This window comes from Vigna angularis, chromosome 2, assembly GCF_016808095.1.
Source record: "Vigna angularis cultivar LongXiaoDou No.4 chromosome 2, ASM1680809v1, whole genome shotgun sequence".
Classification (NCBI taxonomy): Eukaryota; Viridiplantae; Streptophyta; class Magnoliopsida; order Fabales; family Fabaceae; genus Vigna; species Vigna angularis.
Window position 1 is genome coordinate 31,378,579 of NC_068971.1, and position 20,734 is coordinate 31,399,312.

The following is a 20,734-nucleotide window of genomic DNA, read 5'->3' on the forward strand; positions in this document are numbered from 1 at the left end:
ATATTGTTATAATCAAATAAGAATTTAAATCTGCTGTGAAATGTGAATATAAAAGTTAAGTATTATATAAAAATATTCATAAATTCATTATTTTATGATTTTAATTTAAAAATAATGATATATATATATATATTATGTCATAAAATTACTTAAATACTATTTATATTAAGATAATTACAATTTTTTTCATAAAACATATAAACTTATTTGTTTTAGACTTATGATGAAATTTAATTTCTGCTTATTTTTATAGCCATGCTTTACTTTAGAGACAGATTTACTTTTATCTAAATTTATGTTATTAGAATTAAATTAAATAAAGTAATTTATATTTACACGTATATTGTTGACTCATGCTCTATTATATAGAGAGAGATAAGGGAATAGATAACAAGTAAAAAAACAGTATATCTTCATTTTAGCTTATTTAAACTATTTTCGTAATAACTCTTTCATATAAACAGTTTTATTTATTTTTCCATTTTAGAATAATTTAAAAAACTGTGTAACAATTTCATAGAAAAATTAATAAAGATTAGTTAGTAATTAAGTAAGAACCAAATTGGATTAAGATACATGATGTTTCTATATAATAATATTAAATACTAACAATATTTAATAGTAATTAATTATAAACAAAACATAAAAATATAATACCACTCTCAAATTAATATTATAAGATTTGGTAGTTGAAAGTCTTTTATTAATTAATTTTTTATTTTCTCATTTTTATCAAACACATTAAAAGTCTTTTATTTATATTTTTTTAGTTTTACTTTTATTCAATTTGAAAGCTTCAATTCAAACATTCTTTATCTAACTAAATAAGTCTGTAATTAAAAAATTATTTTAATGTATGATATGTAAGAAAAGGGAAAAGAAGGAAGAACACATGAGAAACAGTGAGTAATGGACTCATTAAAGAGAGGAATGTGATGTTGTTAGGAAAAGATATACACAAAGGTGAGAGTGGCATAACTTCTATTGTGTGCAGTGACATAGATCCGATCCAACGGTGGGTCCTCCCTTCTTTAAATACCACTCCTTCTTCCTTAGACGAGTTATAGGATGGGTTCATATAAAAACACTCTGAAACTTAAATGAATAATTTTTCTCAATTTTTCAAATACAGTGAATTAATAATAAATATGTAAAGATTAATTTGTTAATTATGGTAAATATAACCATAAAGGTGTGATCATTCCTTATTTCTTAAGCAGTATATCTTTTATAGCTGTAGGTCTTTTCCTGAATGGGTGTACGCCAGGTAGACTAGGTCTAATGGTGTGTTTGGAAGTAATAAAGCAGCATATTTTTAGGTTCAATAGCTTTGTGGCACTGTTTTTACTGTTTTGAAGGCAAGTGAGGTGGTATTTGTAACCTGGAATTTGCACTTTTGGCCAAAGGTGTATTACTTAGTTGAGAATACGGTTATGTGGCCAAATCCAAGAGTTCTGACTCCCAAACGAAAAATAAATATATTGAAATATCATATTTAGTCCATACTTTCAACTGTTTTATGTTAGAAAAATTTTATAATTCTCATCTTAATGCAAGAGTCCGAAACAACCTAGGAATCCTTGGTCAACCAGTTGAGCTCGGCTCTCTTGATAAGTCTCTCTTCAATTTAAATTCGCATTTGTTTTCTTACTTTCATAAAATTTGTGTTTTCTTGTGTGTGTGTTTTTTTTTTTTTAATTTTGGAAGGAAAAAATAAAATAGAAAGTAAGAGCTTTTAAATTTATTAGGAAAAAGATAAAATTAATTTTTATGTGTAAAATTATATCTATATTTGTGAGAAGAAGAAAAAACAAATATATTAAATAAGACTGATTTAACCTTTTTATTATAAATAAATATTTTTTTCACCTTTTTTGTAATTTTTGAAGATTAAAGTAACTATACTTACATATTAGAACAAGTTTATAATTGTTTATACGATTAACTTTAAATAATATAATGACCAAAATATCCTTCATTTCTATTTACTTTTCTTAATAAAGGATGAATTGTGAAATGGTGCACAGTGTCAAAATCTATTTTCTGGAAACAAAATATTTGTATAAGTCTATTATGATTATTTTTCTTGAAGAAAGACTTCAATTTTCATATTTTTTTTATTATTGTTTGAAGTTTCACATTGACTAGATATAAGGCCAATTTAGAGTATATAAATGGGTGCAAATCTTACTTTACAAGCCAAATTTTGTGGGGTTGAGTTAAACTTAAAGTTCACTTCTTAACATGGTATCAGAGCTATCTCAACGATATTTGTTGTTTGTTGGACATATTGTGTGCACCTCTGAAGAAGAACCCAGAAGAATCGACCTTGGGGACTAGGTAAATCTAGATGAACTCCAAACACATGGTCACGATATTTTGTCTAACGTTGAAAATAATCACAATTTTTTTCTTATGGGATGAGCCAATACCTGCCTGAACTAATAAGGCAGTTTTGCAAGTATGTGCAAATAAAGAATGAAACTTGACATCAAATGTGATTGGAAAAGAAGTAATCATCACCATTGAGACCATAGTTGCAGTTGCAACAATTAACTGTCACAAGCTTGATAATGATAATGCATATATATTACATATGCTTGATGTTTGTGATATTACACCTTTTGCATAAAGAAGAGACAATGAGGCAAAACCTAAAAATTTGAGGGAAAATCTTTCTCAAAAGAGAAGGGATGAAGAAGTCTGAACCACATACCCATCACTAAGCCATAACTAGAATAATTCATGATAATTATGCCTATACTAAAGATAAAAGGCTTAAGATAGGTCACCACTTAGTGAAATTAAACATTAGGTCACTCCATTATTTATAATAGGAATAAGTTGTGCTTGTAGTTGAGTTAAGTAATATAGGTGGACTTGTGTTTGATAATGTGTGTAAATTAAGCCTAAATCCACATGTAACTTGAATGTGTCTTAAAATTCCTAATTAGTATACTCTTTTATCCATGTGTTGCACACATAGAAAAAGCTTCTCTCTAATTAGCCATTTAAAACACATTTTGCAAATGCTAAATATGCTAGATCCAATAGCACATTAGCTAGAACATTAGCTAGAGAAGTTGATGCACGTTTAGTACATGCGAGAGAAGAATTGGTTCTTGAATTTGAATTTCAAGTTTGAATTTTGATACCTTCATTAGGTTAATCTCTTCATGTAAATAATCATGTAATGTTCATATTTTTGTACTTTTAAATCCTATATGAGATTGATGTTATATGTTTTCACACTCTCATGTTCATCTTAAGAGAGTATTCTTCTTTAAACTCTTTCATAAGAACCTTTCTTTTGAGGTAGGGTGCTCTCACTTCTCCTTAAAGTTAGACTAGTCATTTTCATCCACTCCTAACTTTAAATATTTCTTATTATGCTAGTCTCTATTTTAATTCAATTCAAATCACTTCTGTGCAAGCAAGAAATACATAAAAATATATACAAGTATATAATGTTATTAATAATTTAGTAAAATAAATAATAATTAATTGTTAAAATTGGTGATATAATATATTGAATCTTGATAAAAAATGCTTATTCCAATAACGGATAGGTAAGTTGAATGTACTATTGAATTATAAGAGAAATAAGACCTAATCAAAATGGAGTGGATTTTGTGAGTTTAATTATACTATCCTTATAAGACTAGTTTGATATTACATCCGATATGATTTCTAAGTACATTTCAAGATTGAATTAAGGTATGGTTTTGTTTTAAATCATCCATATGTTTCTAGTGAATTAGGTTGGATGGGACAAGTCAAACTTTCTGCTTCTTCATAGCATATCACAATAATGAGATTAGATTGAAGCATTGCTAAATGGAATTGCGAGATTGATAAGGAAAATGCTTTAATTGATTGGAGGAAATGGTGAGACTGATCAAGAATGACCCTTCTGGCCATGCATAGTGAAGTTTTAAAAATGGATATTTTGGTCATATGCAATTCTTGGAGAGCACAATAATTACTCACGAAATAGAGGATTGCGTTACTAGCAAGTAAGGACAAAGATGGATTGCTCAGGTTTGGTTTCACAAATTAATTTCTTAAGCATATGATTGGTATGAAGTATTTTTAATAGCTACTTTGATCGCACATATAGTGAATATTCCATTTCATATATAATTTCTTCAATATATATAAAATGGTATTAATATTATATGGTTTTGATTAAGGACTTACTTTAGAAAGTATAAGATCAATATTACGTTTGTAATAATCTATTTATGTATTAACAGGAGAAGACATAGAAAGGTAAAACGAATTAAATATTTTGTACAAACTAGAGTTGTCTTCTGTAATTTTACGTAAGTTCTCTTCGTTTAAATTGTATAAAATTAAATAGTACACTTATTTTAATTTTTTAGAAAGAATTAATGTGTTTTATTTTTTATTATATATCTAATTTATATAATTAGTATAAGATTTTATTATTTTATCTATTTACTTTAAATAGATTTATTTTAATATTTAGTTAAAATATTTACTCTTTTAGTAATTAACGTTTTCGAATTTACAAATTTATTTTCCAATGAGTTCAAAAGTTCAATCCCCTTTTTATGCTATCGTATTTATTTTTTATTACAAGGTAAAATTTTAGGTTAATTTGAGTAGTCGGTACTCGGTCCTCAACTTCTGACTTGTCAACCATGATATCGATACTCGGTAGTTGTCATGCAGAGTGTTGCAAAGAAAATGTGTATCTTTAGTCATAATTTACAGGTGTGGTGGCACATAACCTCGAGAAATGTAGCGATAAAGAGGTTGTAATGATTAGATGCCAAATATGATGTGGTGAGGGAGGTGCAGAGGTATAATTGATATGTTGCACACAAAATAATGCATTACTTAGAAGGGACAAAGTCACGACCCTTAGCCCTTAGATTTGAAGGGATCCAACAATTAAGGGGGAGAGGTGGGGAGGTAAACCATTAAGAAATTTCTTATAAACAGCGGATTTCTTTGACCTATATTGAGCACCAAAGTTTTGGAGAGATCACTCTACTACTGACACCTGTTAGAAAAAATCATCCTTTCAAAAGCTAATTACTTGAAAAGCCAATTACTTCAAAGTTCAAAGCTATGTCATATCTTGAACTAAACATGAGTTTTAGAGAGAGATCAGATAGCAACAATAATGTTGGTAGTCGAGTTTGAATGTCATCAGATGCTTCAACATCCCTTTACATGGGGGTGGAGATGGATGTAATTATAGAGAATAAGGAGGAACCCACTAAGGAGTATGTCGAGTTCCAATTACTTAAGAAGGAAGGGTACGAGTGGGTAAACCCTTACTTATATCGAATTCTTCTTGTTTCATGATCGAGAAGTCTTGACATAATTTTCCATTAGTAGCACCAAAGATAATGTCATCAACATATATCTTAATGATGATAAAGTTTTGATTGACATTTTTTTGAAGAGTGTGATGTCTACTGGACCTCTCGTGAAATCATTCTTTATAAGGAAGAGACTTAACCAATCATACCAAGCTCTAGAAGCTTGCTTTAAACCATATAATGCTTTGTTAATTCTGAAGATATATGTGGGATTCGTTTGGCATTCAAATCTTGGAAGTTGTTCCAAATATACTTCTTCCTTAATGTCGCCATTTAGGAATGCACTCTTAACGTCCATTTGATATAACTTGATTTTTTTGAATGACACAAATGATAGGAGAATGCGAATGGCTTCTAACCTTGCTACAGGAGCATAGGTTTCTATGTAGTCGATTCCTTCTTCTTGAGAATAGCTCTTCACAACAAGTCTTGCTTTGTTTCTGATCACATTTCCTTTCTAATAGCTTGTTGTGACAAACCCATTTAGCTCCGACTACATGCTTTTCATGGGGTAACTCAACAAGTTCCTATACTTCATTTTTCTTGAATTGATCAAGTTCTTTTTTCATAGCTTCAACCCAAGAGTTGTCTTGAAGAGTCTGATTGACATTTAGTGACTCAATTTATAAGATGAGAGCATTGGTAAGGGGTTTGTGATACGATCTTCTTCTCACATGGTCATTCAGATTTCCAATGATTTTCTCTAAAGGATGGTCCTTGGTGATCAAACGATGTAGGCTGCTTGGTTCTCTTCTTTCTTCACTAGTATCGTTGAGTGGCTCTTCATGTTGACTCTCGATTTCTTCGTTGGGGTTTTCTGATACATTTGCCTCGTTGGACAAATTATCGTTTACCTTCATTTTAGTTCAGGAGTTGTCTAGCTCTAAGCTATTTTGGTTAGGGTCATGGTTAAATTTCACATGAATGGCTTATTCAACTCTCAAGGTTCTAAAGTTGTAGACTCTAAATGCCCTTGATGTTTCTGAGTAGTCCAGCATGATCCCTTCATCACTATTAAAATCAAACTTTCTTGGGTTATCCTTGGTGTTTAGAATAGAACATTAACAACCAAAAGGATGAAAATACGAAACATTTAGCCTTTTGTCCTTCCATAATTCATAAAGTGTTTTGTTGAGGATTAATCTGATATAAACTCTATTTTGAACATAACAGACAATGTTGACTGCTTTTTCCCAAAAGTGTTTAGGAGAGTTGAAAGCATTCAACATAGTTATTGCCATTTCTTGTAAAGATATGTTTTTCCTCTCAACCACTCCATTATGTTGTGGAGTTCATAGAGTTGAAAAATTGTGTTTAATGCAAGAGTTTTCACAAAAGTTTTTAAAAGCTCATTTTCAAATTCTCCTCCATGATCACTTCAGATAAACATGATTTTTAAATTCTTTTCTGTCTTTATCCTCTTACAGGGTTCGCAAAAAGTATTAAAAGTCTCATCCTTATTAGTTATGAGTCAGATCACGCCATAGTCAAAGTTTTGCTAAATTACACCATGACCGAAATTTGGTCAAATTCGAGAAATTAAGCCACAACAAAAATTTGGTCGAATTTCACGAGGTCGGCCCCAACCCAAATTCATTTGAGTCGGTTTTGGGAGAGATTTGGCTAACGTTAGCCGAGTCAACCCGTCCAAAATTTGGACAAGTCAGCCATAGTCGAAATTTGGACAAATTTGATCGAGTAGGCAATATCTAAAATTTGTTCGAATTTGATCAAGTTGGCCCTAATTGGAATTCAATTGAGACGACCCCAGTTGAAATTTGGCTGAATTTGACCGAATAAGCCACGACTGAAATTTGGTCGAATTCAACTGAGTCGACCCCAACAAAAATTTGTTTGAATTCAACCGAGTCGACTTTGTCCAAAATTTGGCTGAATACTAACTAAGTTAGCCTTATCCAAATTTGACACAACCGTCCTTGACTACAATTTTGCAAAGCTACCCTAGCCAAAATTCTTCCAAACTCGTCCAAATTGTCCAAAATCAAAATTCAATTGAATATTACTAAGTCAACCCTGGCTGAAATTTGGCCAAATTTAACTGAGTCGGCCACGACAAAAATTTGGTCAAATTTAGCTGAATTGACCTCGAATGAAATTTGGTCAAGTTGGCCTTGACCAAAATTTGGCGAATTTTGATCGAGTCGGCCACGACCAAAATTTTGTCGAATTTGGATGAGTCACCCTAACCAAAATTCGATCGAATTTGACTGAGGACCACAACTGAAATTCTGGCAAGTCGATCCCAACTGAAATGTTTCAAAATTTAGTTGAGTAGACTCAACTAAAATTTGATCAAGTCAACCTTGATTGAAATTTGACCAAATTCAACTAAGTCAGACCGACCAAAATATGATCAAATTCCACTGACTTAGTCTCGACTTAGATTAGAGATTGAGGTGGTCATCTTAAGTTGATGATCAACCTCAACCAATTTAACTAAAGATTGGAACAAGTCTATTCAAACCGAAAATTAAGACAAATCAACCTAAACTAAAAATCAATAATATATTTTAAAAAATAATATTTTGTTTTTCATGTTTATAGAAAAAACCTATAGGTTGACCCATAGGGCTTTTAGACATTTTTGGAAAACTTGAATTTAAGAAATTACACTGAAAATAAACAAACTCCTTTAATATTAAAGGGGGATTTATCGCATAAGCTGTTTACTAGTGTTTAAGGCAATAAAAAATAGTAGAAAAGGTTGCAGTGGTAAAATAGTTAACTGTGATAAAATTACCTACATATCAAACAGTCCCAACCAAAAGTATCTTGATTTAAGTGTTATTCCATATTTTCATTGATAATAATTAATTATATAAATGTTAATTATATTTTTTAAAAATACTTATAACAGTTTAACAGTGATATGACATATTAATGTGGATTTTTCAAATTACGTAGTTTGTAAAAAGTTATTGACATGAAATTTCACTATTTTTAAACAAAAAAATTTAAGAAAATTTGTAAAAACCGTAATTTCAGGTAGTTTGTTTTTTCATGATCTTACACATTAGTTAGAATTTTCACGAAGTTTATTTTCAATTTTTTATTTTAAAAAATGGAACTTCACATCTTACTTATTTTTTTAACTCTTATAAATATATTTAACAAACATAATCAACATTTATATAATTAACTAAATATAAATATAATTAAATTTAATCTTATTAAAAATATTTAATAAAAATATCAATTTTAATAAAAATATTTATACAACATTTATATACAAAATAAATTTTATTTGAATATAAAGATAGAAAAATTTGTTTAATTAAAAAAAATTAGAACTAAATTGAGACAAAATAAAATTAGAAAGACCAAATTGAAACTAATGCAATGACACATGGTGTGACAATTACATATGACACTGTCAGTGTCACATTACATTGTCATTGTCATGGTCACGTGGCACAATATTAGTTTGACACGTAACACCTTTTTTATGTTTTTAAAAAATAAAAAAAATAAAAAATATAATTAAAAATATTTAAAATTTTTGAAAAAAATCAATATATATATATATATATATATATATATATATAATTATTTCAATTTCTCAAAAATAAAAATTCAGACAAAAGAAAGGTGAATGATCTATCTGAAAAAAAAAGTTGAAAAAAATAATGACCAATTGTATCATTATACCTTTATTTTATTGATTTTTTCAAATAACTCTAAAATATTTCTGTTATATTTAAATATTTTCTTTCATAATACCAATATGTTTTTTTTATCTTACAGTGACATATGTCTATACAATACGAAATTAGAAAGAAAATATAGATAAACTAAATGTGAGAAAATATGTATTAAAGTCAAATACAAAATTTGGAAATTTTGTTAGAATGAAAATATATTCAAGTCTCGAAAGAGTTCTACATTATAAATTCTTTTAAACAAGTTTATAAAATGAAAATATTCCTTTGGTAAAGCACAAATAAATGGGTTCTTACCCAAATTCTACAAAAAACGTTTCTGACACTGTATCAACATTAACCAAGGATCAAAACCATCATCAAAGATTTCTATTAGAAAAAAAAAACACCATGATGCGTAGAAAAAAGAATAAACTACATAGATATATAGTCACATAGTGGAAAAGTTATGCTTCTGGAACGTTGTGTCATTTTTGAAAAAGAAACAGGACAGAAGAGGGAAACTATGACAGAAAAAAATAAAATAGGATATGTTGGATAAAGTGATAGATTGATAGAGAAGGTAATGCAAGGAAGCTACGAGGGATGCACATTTGTCTGTTGTTTCACGAAATTACATCACCATTTTGAGTGGAGAGGGCATGGCAACAACAGCTTCAAATAGTGACAGGAACAGCTCAAATTTCTCCTCCATAAAAGTTGTACTGTTTTTTTTATTGAGCGTGGAAAACGATATCCGGGTCCTCATTCCCATATCATAAGGTGTTATTATATAGTAGTGATAAGTATAATTGATTAATAATGATGATGACAAATGAAACTTGAGAAACTTAACAAGGAAGGTGTACGTACGTACGTGTGACAGGTTCGTGTCGTGCATGATTTGTACATTTATAGTTAAATAATTGATCTGTCTAATTTATGTGTTTGTCGCCATGGCCTTGAGGCTCAGCCAGTTTTAGTTTTTAGAGTAACATGTTTCGTTTGATCCTATAAAGAGGTCAGGGTTACCTTGCATGAACTTCTTTGAGATAAGAAAAAACTTTATTTGATTAATATAGCTTCATTTGTAGTTGTTCTTCTCCGATTTGGTCCATATGTCTTCAAGGTAAACTATGAGATTCTCAAAGTTGAGTTAATGTTTTTATCATATTTGATTTAGATATCTCTGAGGTGAATTATGAGACTCTAAAATGTTAGGTCATTGATTTTGATGAAAAAGTTCTCAGTTTCAAGAAGATTTACATAAAGAAATTGAAAAATTATAAAAAGAAAATATATTAACTTTTAGTCATTGTCCTGTCACAAAAATATTTTAATATTTTTTAATTTTTTTCTTTTAAATTTTTTAAAGTGTTTTTTAGTTTTAAACTCTCACTTTTATAATATAATAGTGTACAATAGAAGAAAAAAGATTTAATTATATAAAAATAAAATACATTTATAATTTATAGGACTGTAATTGTTACAATTAATTATTTAATTATAAAACCTTTTAACCCACAACATGAAAGGTAATATCAAAATAAGAGACAAACTCAACCTCCATAGTGGAAGTAGTGGTCAAAGTCTACTTCTCCAAATATAGTTCCACTAAGATATAACCAGATATTGATTTTTTAATATCAATGCAATCAACAAAGTTTGAATCGAAGTAGTCCATTACTTTCAAAGTATCAATTTTTTTGGATATGAGCATGAAATCATTTATTCCTTGAAGATATCTCATTAGCTTTCTAGTGGTCAACACTTGGATTACTCTTATATCTTCCTAAAACTCAAACTATAAATGCAATGTCAGGTCTAGTGCAAACATAAGCATACACTAGACTTCCAATAGTTAAAGTATATGAATCACTCTACATCTATTCCCATTCAATATCATTTTGAAACTTTAATTCAACTCAAGCTTATCATCCTTCATACTAGGAGCTACATTTGGTGAACAATTTTTCATATTAAACCACTCTAAAACTTTGTTGATATATGGCTCTGGTGATAAACCAAAAATACTTCAAGATCTTTCTCTATGGATCTTAATGTCTACGACGTAAAGATGTCTCACCCATATCTTTCATATCAAAGTTCTTTGAGAGAATCTATTTCACCTCATATAACATTCCTTTGTTATTAGTTTCAAGCAAAATGTCATCCACGTATAAAACAAGAAAACAAATCTTACTCTCACTAGCCTTCTAATATATACATTGATGCATCATGTTTCATTCAAAATCAAATGAATAAATAACTTCATGAAATTTTAAATATCATTTATGTGAAGTTTGTTTCAAACCATAGATGGATTTGTTAAGCTTAAAAAATAAGTGTTCACCATCATTAGAGAGGAATCTTTCATGTTGTTTCATTGTGATTATTTTGAATTAAATAACTCCCACTAATCAAGTCATTTACAAGAAATTTTACACTCCTTGATTCTGCAATTCTAGTGTTATGAGATGGATAGTAAAAATTACAACATTTGTATTTTTTTAGCATATCCAAAGATATATAAACTAATAGTCTTAGGGTCTAGTTTCTTCTCTTATCTATTATAAAATGTCACTTTAAATGGGCATCCCCAAATGTTATGTTTCATAAACTGGGTTTCCAACCTTTCAATAACTCAAAAGGTGTTCTTAAAACAACCTTGGTTGGAATTCGGTTCACTATATACAAAATCTTGTTAAGTGCTTCAATTCACAAGAATTTAGGAAGCTTTGCATTACTCCCCATGCTTCTTACCATTTTCATTAAAGTCTGATTTCTTCTTTTTTGTCATACAATTATTATCTAGAAAACTAGGCATAATGTATCCCACGTTCTTGAAGAAATTTTGTAAGCAGACCAAGTGTTTGTCCACTCATAATGTATCTACCATAATACTCTCTAGCAAGAACTTAAGAAGCTTTGCATTATTCCTTATGCTTCTTACTATATCCATTAAAGTTTGATTTCTTCTACCACATAATTATGATCCAGAGAACCAGGCATAGTGTATTGGGTAACAATCCCATGTTCATCAAGAAATTTTGTAAATGTACCAAGTGTTTGTCCATTCATAGTGTATCTACCATAATACTCTCTACCTCTATCTCGTCTCACAATCTTAAGTTGTTTTCCTCACTATAACTCTACTTCAACCTTAAAAAATTTTAAAGGCATTTGAAGCTTCATACTTAGAACAAAGTAAGTAATGATTCGTATATTGTGAGTAATCATCTATAAAGGTGATGAAGCATCTCAGATTACTTACATTCACAAATATCTGTATGAATTATTTCTAGTAGTTTTGAACTTCTTTTAACATTCTTTTTCAACTTGTTACTTTTCTTACGCTTAATGCAATCCTTACAAGTCTCAAAATTAGCAAATCTAAAGTATTAAGTACTCCATCATTTATTAATTGCTTGATTTTCTTAATGGATATATGTCTTAATCTTCAATGTTATAACGTAGAGGAATTCTCATTCACAACACATTGTTTTAGCCCAGTAGAAACATGCATTGAACTATAAGCAATGTGATTTTGTAATTTATTGGAGTAAAGACCATCATAAAATTCACCAAAAAACCATAATCCATAAAATTAAAGGAAAAACCCAAAGGTGCAAGTTGCCAAATGGAAATTAAGTTCTTAATAAAACTAGAACATAAAAGACCTTTTCCAAACACAAAAATAAAACCACAACTTAAAACTAGACTACATGTCCCAATAACCTCCACATGTAAACTTATTTTGCTTCTTGAGTTGATGCAATGTTCACTTTCCATTGGTCTCATTAGGTTTTGCACACCTTGTATGGTATTATAAACATGGATTGCATATTCAAAATCAATCCACCATGTGTTATGATTAATACTAGTCATATTAGATTCATAACAAACAAGGAAAAAATAATTACCTTTATTCTTTAGTCAATTCTTAAACTTTGGACAATCCTTCTTCACATGTCCCTTCTCTTATAGAAGAAACACTTGGGCTCATTCCTTATAACTAGCTTAGCAAACATTTTTCCTTTTTGATTAAGCTAATTCTTATTATCCTTAAGAGAAGTAGTCAAGTTCTCCATTTCACCTTCCTCAGTTATCAATCTTTCTTCTTCTTGAACATACATAGTCAACAATGCATTAATAGACCACTTACCCTCATGTGTACTCTAAGAAATTTTAAAAGGAGCATATTTATAAGGCATAGTAAGAAAATGTGATGTAATCAAGTAACAAGTTCAAAACTTTAATTTTTTTACCAAAAAAAATGTGTCCAACCATATGCTTTTGTACTGAATTGTTGGTTTGGTACAAAATCAAATAGTTATATTTTCTTCAATTATATTGGAAGGAGTTCTTTTATGAAATAAATCCAAAATAGAAACATCATATGTCAATCCTTATTAAACCCATATTGTATTTCAAACAACTATACTACTTATCACCACAACAAAAAATATTTCACATTAAAATATTTATATTGCACAAATATAAAACAAAATTATACATTTCTTATTATTTTTAACAAAAATAAAAGGTGTAATTTGATTCATTTTCAAGCTTAAAACAACATCATACCCATTATCTAAAAAATTATTTCATTGCCAATAAGAAAAGACAACGTTCAGAAGTACACAAGTACACAAAACATATCTCGGACTCTTTAAAGCAATTTTGGCGAAGCCTCAAAGGGTCGTAGTGTCGATGTTGTGAGACCTTTATACCTATACGAGCAACATACAACAGTGGGTTAATGCCACCTCAGCAATGACGAAACATCTCCCAATGTTGACAGTGTGAGGCTCGACATCAAACTCAAAAGAAAACACACAAACAAAAATCCAAAAATGATATTCGTGATAGATTCAAAATAAGACAAAGGTATTTAACCTAGCTTTGATACCAAGATAAAATATAAAGAAAAAAGGAAATAAGGACTAACCTTTAGTCATTGTCATTGTTTTGAAAATCCTTTAATGTGTTTTTCAGTTTCAAACCCCAGTCTCCTAAACTCTGATGATATAACATATTGTAGAATAAAGTATTTTGATGATAGAAAACACAAAACACTTGTGAAATTTATAGAGCTCTACTCCTCACAAAGTAATTACTATAATAAATTGTTGCAAATTTGGTGGGATTATGATATCAAAATTCATATGCAAAAATTCTAAAATTTTATTGAAAAAATGGACTATTTTTGTGGAAATAATTGATTTAACATGAATATCTTATATTATCTCACATATTTGAACAATTTAAGGGATGTGTATAAATAATAGAGTAAGAGAGTTAAGTATGATAGTTGATTTTGTAATTTATGTGGTGTGATGTTGCATTTATAGACTTTCTAGGACATTAGTAAACAAATGTATTAAAAAGATTATTTTACTTAAAGATAATTAAGTATATCTTTGGAGATATTAGATAATAAATTATTATATCATAAGATATTATACTATAATATCTTTAAAATATAATAGAGTTTGATAAGTATTATTTATTATCTAATCTTATGGATATATACATAATTATATATCCTTATCAGATTTGGACAGAGTCATTTTGAAGTGAATCTCCAAGTACAAAAGCTTTGAGTTTCAAGAAGAAACATATTGGAAATCCACTTCTCCTTACACCAATAATCCCACATGATTTACAAGTCGGGATTAAAGATAACTTAAATATGCATTTCTTCTTTGATATTTTAAAATCTCTTTTAAGAGCAAAACTGTATCAAATGTTTCAGCCTTCAAACCAAATAACCAAAAATATTGCTTGAATATTGTGTTAATATAAACCATAAAGTTAGAATAGGGTGTTAATGTTATCTTTTAAATTATTCAATCCTATGTTAGAATGAGGTAGCCAAGGAAATAAGGTATTTTGAAGACTCAAGCTTGTTTCAATTATAAGAATAAAAATGATATCAAATAGATGTTAGACTCGTTTGATCCAATACTCAAAATCTAAGTTTAATACCAAAACTTTTATGAATATATTTCGATGTTAATAAATATAACTAAATTTGAAGAATTATAGTTAGCAATTCAAATTTATCAATTTAAAATCTCAAATATAACAAGGTAAAAGATATTTCAAGAATGGCTCATACATTGTAATACAATCATTCACTCTGTATCTGTTACTGAAACTAGGTTACTATGAATAAATAAAACACATTTATAAATGTTTGACAATCCAAGTGTATAGAAAGGGATCATAATGAATTGGGACTAGGTGGAACTTATTCGTTATCTATTCATCTAAAACATATGTTTCAATTCTTATACTGAATGTTTATAAGAAAGGTACTCACATATGTTTTATCTTTGATGTTTACAAATATCTTATTTTTTAAAAATTTAAATAAAATTGCTTAAAAATATAAATATAAGCTACTTGTAAGATCTTTAATATATTTTGTGATATTTTATATATGCTTTTGATTGAATAATCTCCTCCATGTTTTCTTGAAGATGATTATGTACACCATCTAATCCTTAAATTGAAAATTTGGGATTAGAAAGGACATAATACCTTTCCGCAAGTATCCACTAATAAAATCATGATGGATAATTGTTATTTATAGATATTTATTATTCGCGAGAGTAACAAATATTTTAATATTCATTTATAAACGGATCGGATACAGATATTATATTATCTATATATGTAAGTATTTGCTACCCACAAAAAATAAAAATTTAATTTATATTTTATTAAGTTAAATTTAATTAAAATTAATTTATATTTTTCAAGCTAAATTTAATTAAAATTAAATTTATATTATATTTTATTTTTTTTGTAATTTTATTTTTAAAATTTATAAAATATTATTTTGTAAATATTCACAATGAGTACCACAAGGTTTTAAAATACATGTGAATATTTTTATATAGGTATTTGTGCGGATAATAAATAGATAGTGGGTATATATTTTCTTTTGCAAATAGAGTAATAAAGTATCTGACCGATTGTTATTCCTATTTGAGATATAATAACAATTTATGTTAAACAACAAATATCATAAAAGTCCAAAAACTAACTTTGTAAAAGAGTTTACTACATATTTATAAAATGACACATTCCATCTCATGCAATGCAAAGACTATTGATCCAATAAGAAAATATGGACTTTACACGCAAAAAGGAATGTGCATAAAATCTTGAGATAAAATATTGAATACTATATGGTCTACCTAAATCTTCTAGTTTAAGAGAGAACCTTTTTTGGTAATAATCCTTCCTAACTAAGTTTTTTAAGAAGTGATTTTTGTTTTCTTATTGAGTTGACAAATTCTTTTTTAAACTCCTATTTGTAAATTATTAGAAGTTACTTGAAAAAAATCATCAATAACTTTGTGATTAAAAAATACATATTTTAATATAAGAAAAACAAATAAAGAGGATTTGCTGGGATGGCATTGTGTATTTATATAAATAGAATTAAAAGTAAAACAGTATTTGTTGGAATATATACTATAATGGAACCTTTTTGCGCTTTTTGAGTGTTGCTTGAAATAAAATTAGATATGGATATTTGAGGATAAAACTTAATTATTTATGCTTATCTACAAAAGCAAATATGTAAGTAACATATGTAATAATTATCTACAAATTTGGAAAGCCGTAGTAAAACAATTTACAAATTTAAAATTTAGAGGTATTTAAGTTACTCGCCAATTTATCTATACATAGAAAACTTGAAATTTAAAATAGCTTATTCATGTCCATACAGTCAACGGGAATATATTTCCTGTTTTTTATTGATAACAATCAAAAATATTATTATATTTTAATAAAACCAATAATGAAAATATATATAAATTAAAGTACAAAAGATGAAAAAACTTCATCCATTAATATAAAGTAATCAAAATGAACCAAAACTTTATATAGAAAATAAAATATAATCGTTTTCAAATATAAATAATTCTTGTATGAAAAAAAAAAACTGAAAACCCTAAATATTAACATTTGTAGGTTACTGTCCCACCACACCGAATGAGTGAGAAAGTCTTTCAAACATCATACACCAATGTGTTAAACATGAAACATATATCTCTTTGACCAAACAGTTTTAAGGTGACAACTTTAGAGGTTCACATGAAAAGTTATAATTTGTTCAGTAACTAAAGGATGCATAATGCGTATGAAATTTACATAAGAACACATTGCACATGTATGCATTAGATAATGAGTTTAAGGAATACAATTATCATCTAGAAACACATGGCAATATTTTCTCTCCATCCTATTTCATTTTTCTCAAGTTTATGGGACTGCAACAAAATAAAATAGTTGAAAATAACATTATTGCAAGTAAAAATGCAAAAAATATATATGACATGGGTTAAGAAGACTATGCTAGTTCTAAATATTGAAAAAAAAAGTTCTTTTATAAGGAGGATTGAAACAAACACCAATTCACTTGAGAACACATGTGATCCTTTTAAATTATCGATCACAAGATTCCTAATAATACACTTTTGACTTTTCCACACAAGCCAAGATTCCTAGTAATAAGCTTTTAACTTTTCCCATAAGCCAAGAAAAGAGATAGGGTAAAACGAGTAACATTGCCTCCTTACTACGTAAATGTGGAATCCGAAATCTTTTGGAGCCATCAGGTAGACGTTTAGAAGGTGAATCCATAGTAGAGTGGAAACCTGGGAAAAACTAAACAAATAAAGAGGCAAAATAGGTAAACAAATTTAAAATGAATTTTAATTTTAAAAATTTGATGAAAGCCTTTAAAAAAATTTTAGCATGTATTAATGAAGTTTTATTTTATTAAAAACTTGACTTATTTATTTTCTTAAAGTATATATTATGAAAAAGTGTTTTTATATGTTTAATCTTTAATATTTATGTTTTATAAGTGTTTATATTAGTTGGAAGTCTATCACATGCAATAGACAAAGTCTTCCCATCTAAGCAGTAGACGATTCAATGCATATTAGACGAGTACAACTAGAAGAGATCAACAAGTAAGTGCATCATACGACTCAAGTCACTAGATGACCTAATTTATTAGATCACCTTAGATGCTAAACAACCTTAAACATTAGACAACTCAATTCATTATACAAGTCTCTAAATAAACTAAAGCCTTTAAATAACTAAGAAATTTAACAATTGAAACAATGACATAGGTCCAACTAGAGGACCTATTACTAGGAGCATGACCAAGAAGATACAAGAAAGTTGGGAAGAAATTGAGATAAGTGAGCTTAATCGGATACAACTACTAATGACATGGGTCAAGGAAGATGTTAAGATTTGATGGATTGTATTAAGTCCAATAGTTTTGGTTTCTCTTGACTATGTAAAATATACGTCCAAACCAAGCTCTTCTGTTTCTGGTTGAGTTCCCTTGTTTCCAATTGGGCTTTCTTGTTGTCAGTCGAGCTCACAAGCCAACTTGTTGGGCTTTCTTGCTTCCAACCAAGCTCCTAAGCCCACATGTTGAGTTCTCCTGCTTTCAGTCGAACTCCTAGGTCAACCTGTTGGGTTCTCCTGTTTCTAATTGGGCTCCTAGGCCGACCTATCGGATTCCTCTAATTCCAACCAACCTCTTTTACCTCCATCCAAGCTCCATCCTGATGGCCGAGTTGCCATACTGAAGGTTGGTACCAAGCTCCTTATTGAAGGTTACGCTTGTTGGGAATCCAAGTGTGAGTCCAAGTCCCGCATTGGATAGAAATGAGAAAGTAGAGCAGTATATAAAGATGAAAGACCCATTAACTCATTGTTTTAAGGTTTTGGGTAAAGAGTGGTGTCGATCCCTTATATAGTTGGCTCAGATGTTATTGGTGTTTGTGTAACCTATAAGGAACCTCCTCCTCGATAGACCCAACAACATGATAATAGGACATATGATAAATTTAAGTGAGCGAGAAGTGGAGATCTCCTTTCCTATAAATAAGAGACCTCCACAAATATAAAAAGCACTCTGAATTGCTTAACGATAACTTTTCATTCTTTGAGGTTCATTAGCTAGAGGTTCTTGGTAGCTTTCTCTAGTCCTCTTCCCTAAAATAAGTCTAACCCTTTTAGAAATCTGCCTCACTCGGGCTATATAATGGCGAGCAGGTTGTTATAAAATAATTTCAGAACTAACTCAAATCACGATCATTATGAGCTAATTCTTTGTTCCTTCACTCTTCATATTGTCTCTACACTCTTTTTAATTGTCTTGAAATTGTTTTTCGATTAAATCTGTTGTGTTAGTTTCAAAGAAAAATGGAGGTTCAAATTATTGTTCTCCATAAACCTCTTGGGTTCATTGTTTAGGAATCTATACTTGTATCCGTGCTTGCTTCTGTTTTGAATTTTTGATCATTTTTATTCAGTTATTTCTTCTGCATTTGAGTCTTTTGAATTTGAAAATCATAACCATGTTTTCTGGTCATGTTATTTGATTAAATTGTCATTAATTTCAAGTTTTAACCGAATAATTTTATTTTCAATCGATTCAAAATGAGTTTTTACATTGTGTAAATTTTGTCAATCATTGGAGCTATGAATTAACTTGAAATGAACTCGATGACAGATTTTAATTTGTAATGTATACCATTTTCATTTTGAGTATCATTTTTATGTTTTCATTTTGACTTACTTAATAAAATATCAATTTCAGGTTCATCGAGTTAAAATTTTCTTTGTATTATTTAAGCTTTTAAAACTCATATGTTGGATTTCAATTTTATAGTATATCAGTTTCAAATTTTATTTTATTATAATATCCTGAAAGCTGTAAATTTCTGATTTGGGTGGAACATTTTGAAAATTCAGTTTTAAAAAAATAATAAAAGAAAAAAAATCAAAAGAAAATGTGCATAAATGATAACTAGCTCTTAGAGACTATTTACTGTGATTTTTTTATACTAAGGATATTACTAGTATAATTATTTTTAGTTTAAGAATAATTTACAAAATAGGATAACACTAAAAGAATAAATCTTTCAAAAGAAAAACTATAGAATTATCTTGTTTTTCCCTTGTTGAATTTTCCAACGACTACATATGAACTCCACATCTTTTTCCAGTTTGGTTTCCTTATGATTACAAATTAAGATTTTTTGTTTCAATGCTTGAAGTCATGAATTTAATAAAATTGCACAACCTTCATGAATTAGTTTGTCATATATATAATTCCAAAACAAGTGTAGTTCTTAAAAGATGATAAGCATCAATCACAGGACTGAAGTGATTAAGACAAACTTGTACAAGGTTATCCCATATGCAAGTGAGCCTCTAATAAAACTAAAATAAAAAATTAAAAAGTGAGATATCAAAGAAACAGAAAGAAATAATAGTTAATTTTAACGACTCTCTTTGATTCAGTCTGTTCTGAAAATAAGATTTACTCACCAAATTGATTCATATTAAAAAATGCTTGCCTGACAGAAATTAGGGTTCGGGAACACACACATTAATCTTATTTTATTATCTTTTGAAATTATGTGTGAGCTATGTTCATTAGAAAACAAAAGAAAGATGACCCATATGAAAATGGATGATCTTTTCCCAATCAAGCTTTAAACCAGTTTGATATTTTGCATGAAATTTCAACAGCTAGCTTTGAAAGAGGGACCTCCCTTGTCTGCAGGGTGGGAAACAAATGGGACCTGCAATGCAATCACCATCACACATGTACCTACACCTACCTCCATTATCATCACACAAAACACTGTATAATTC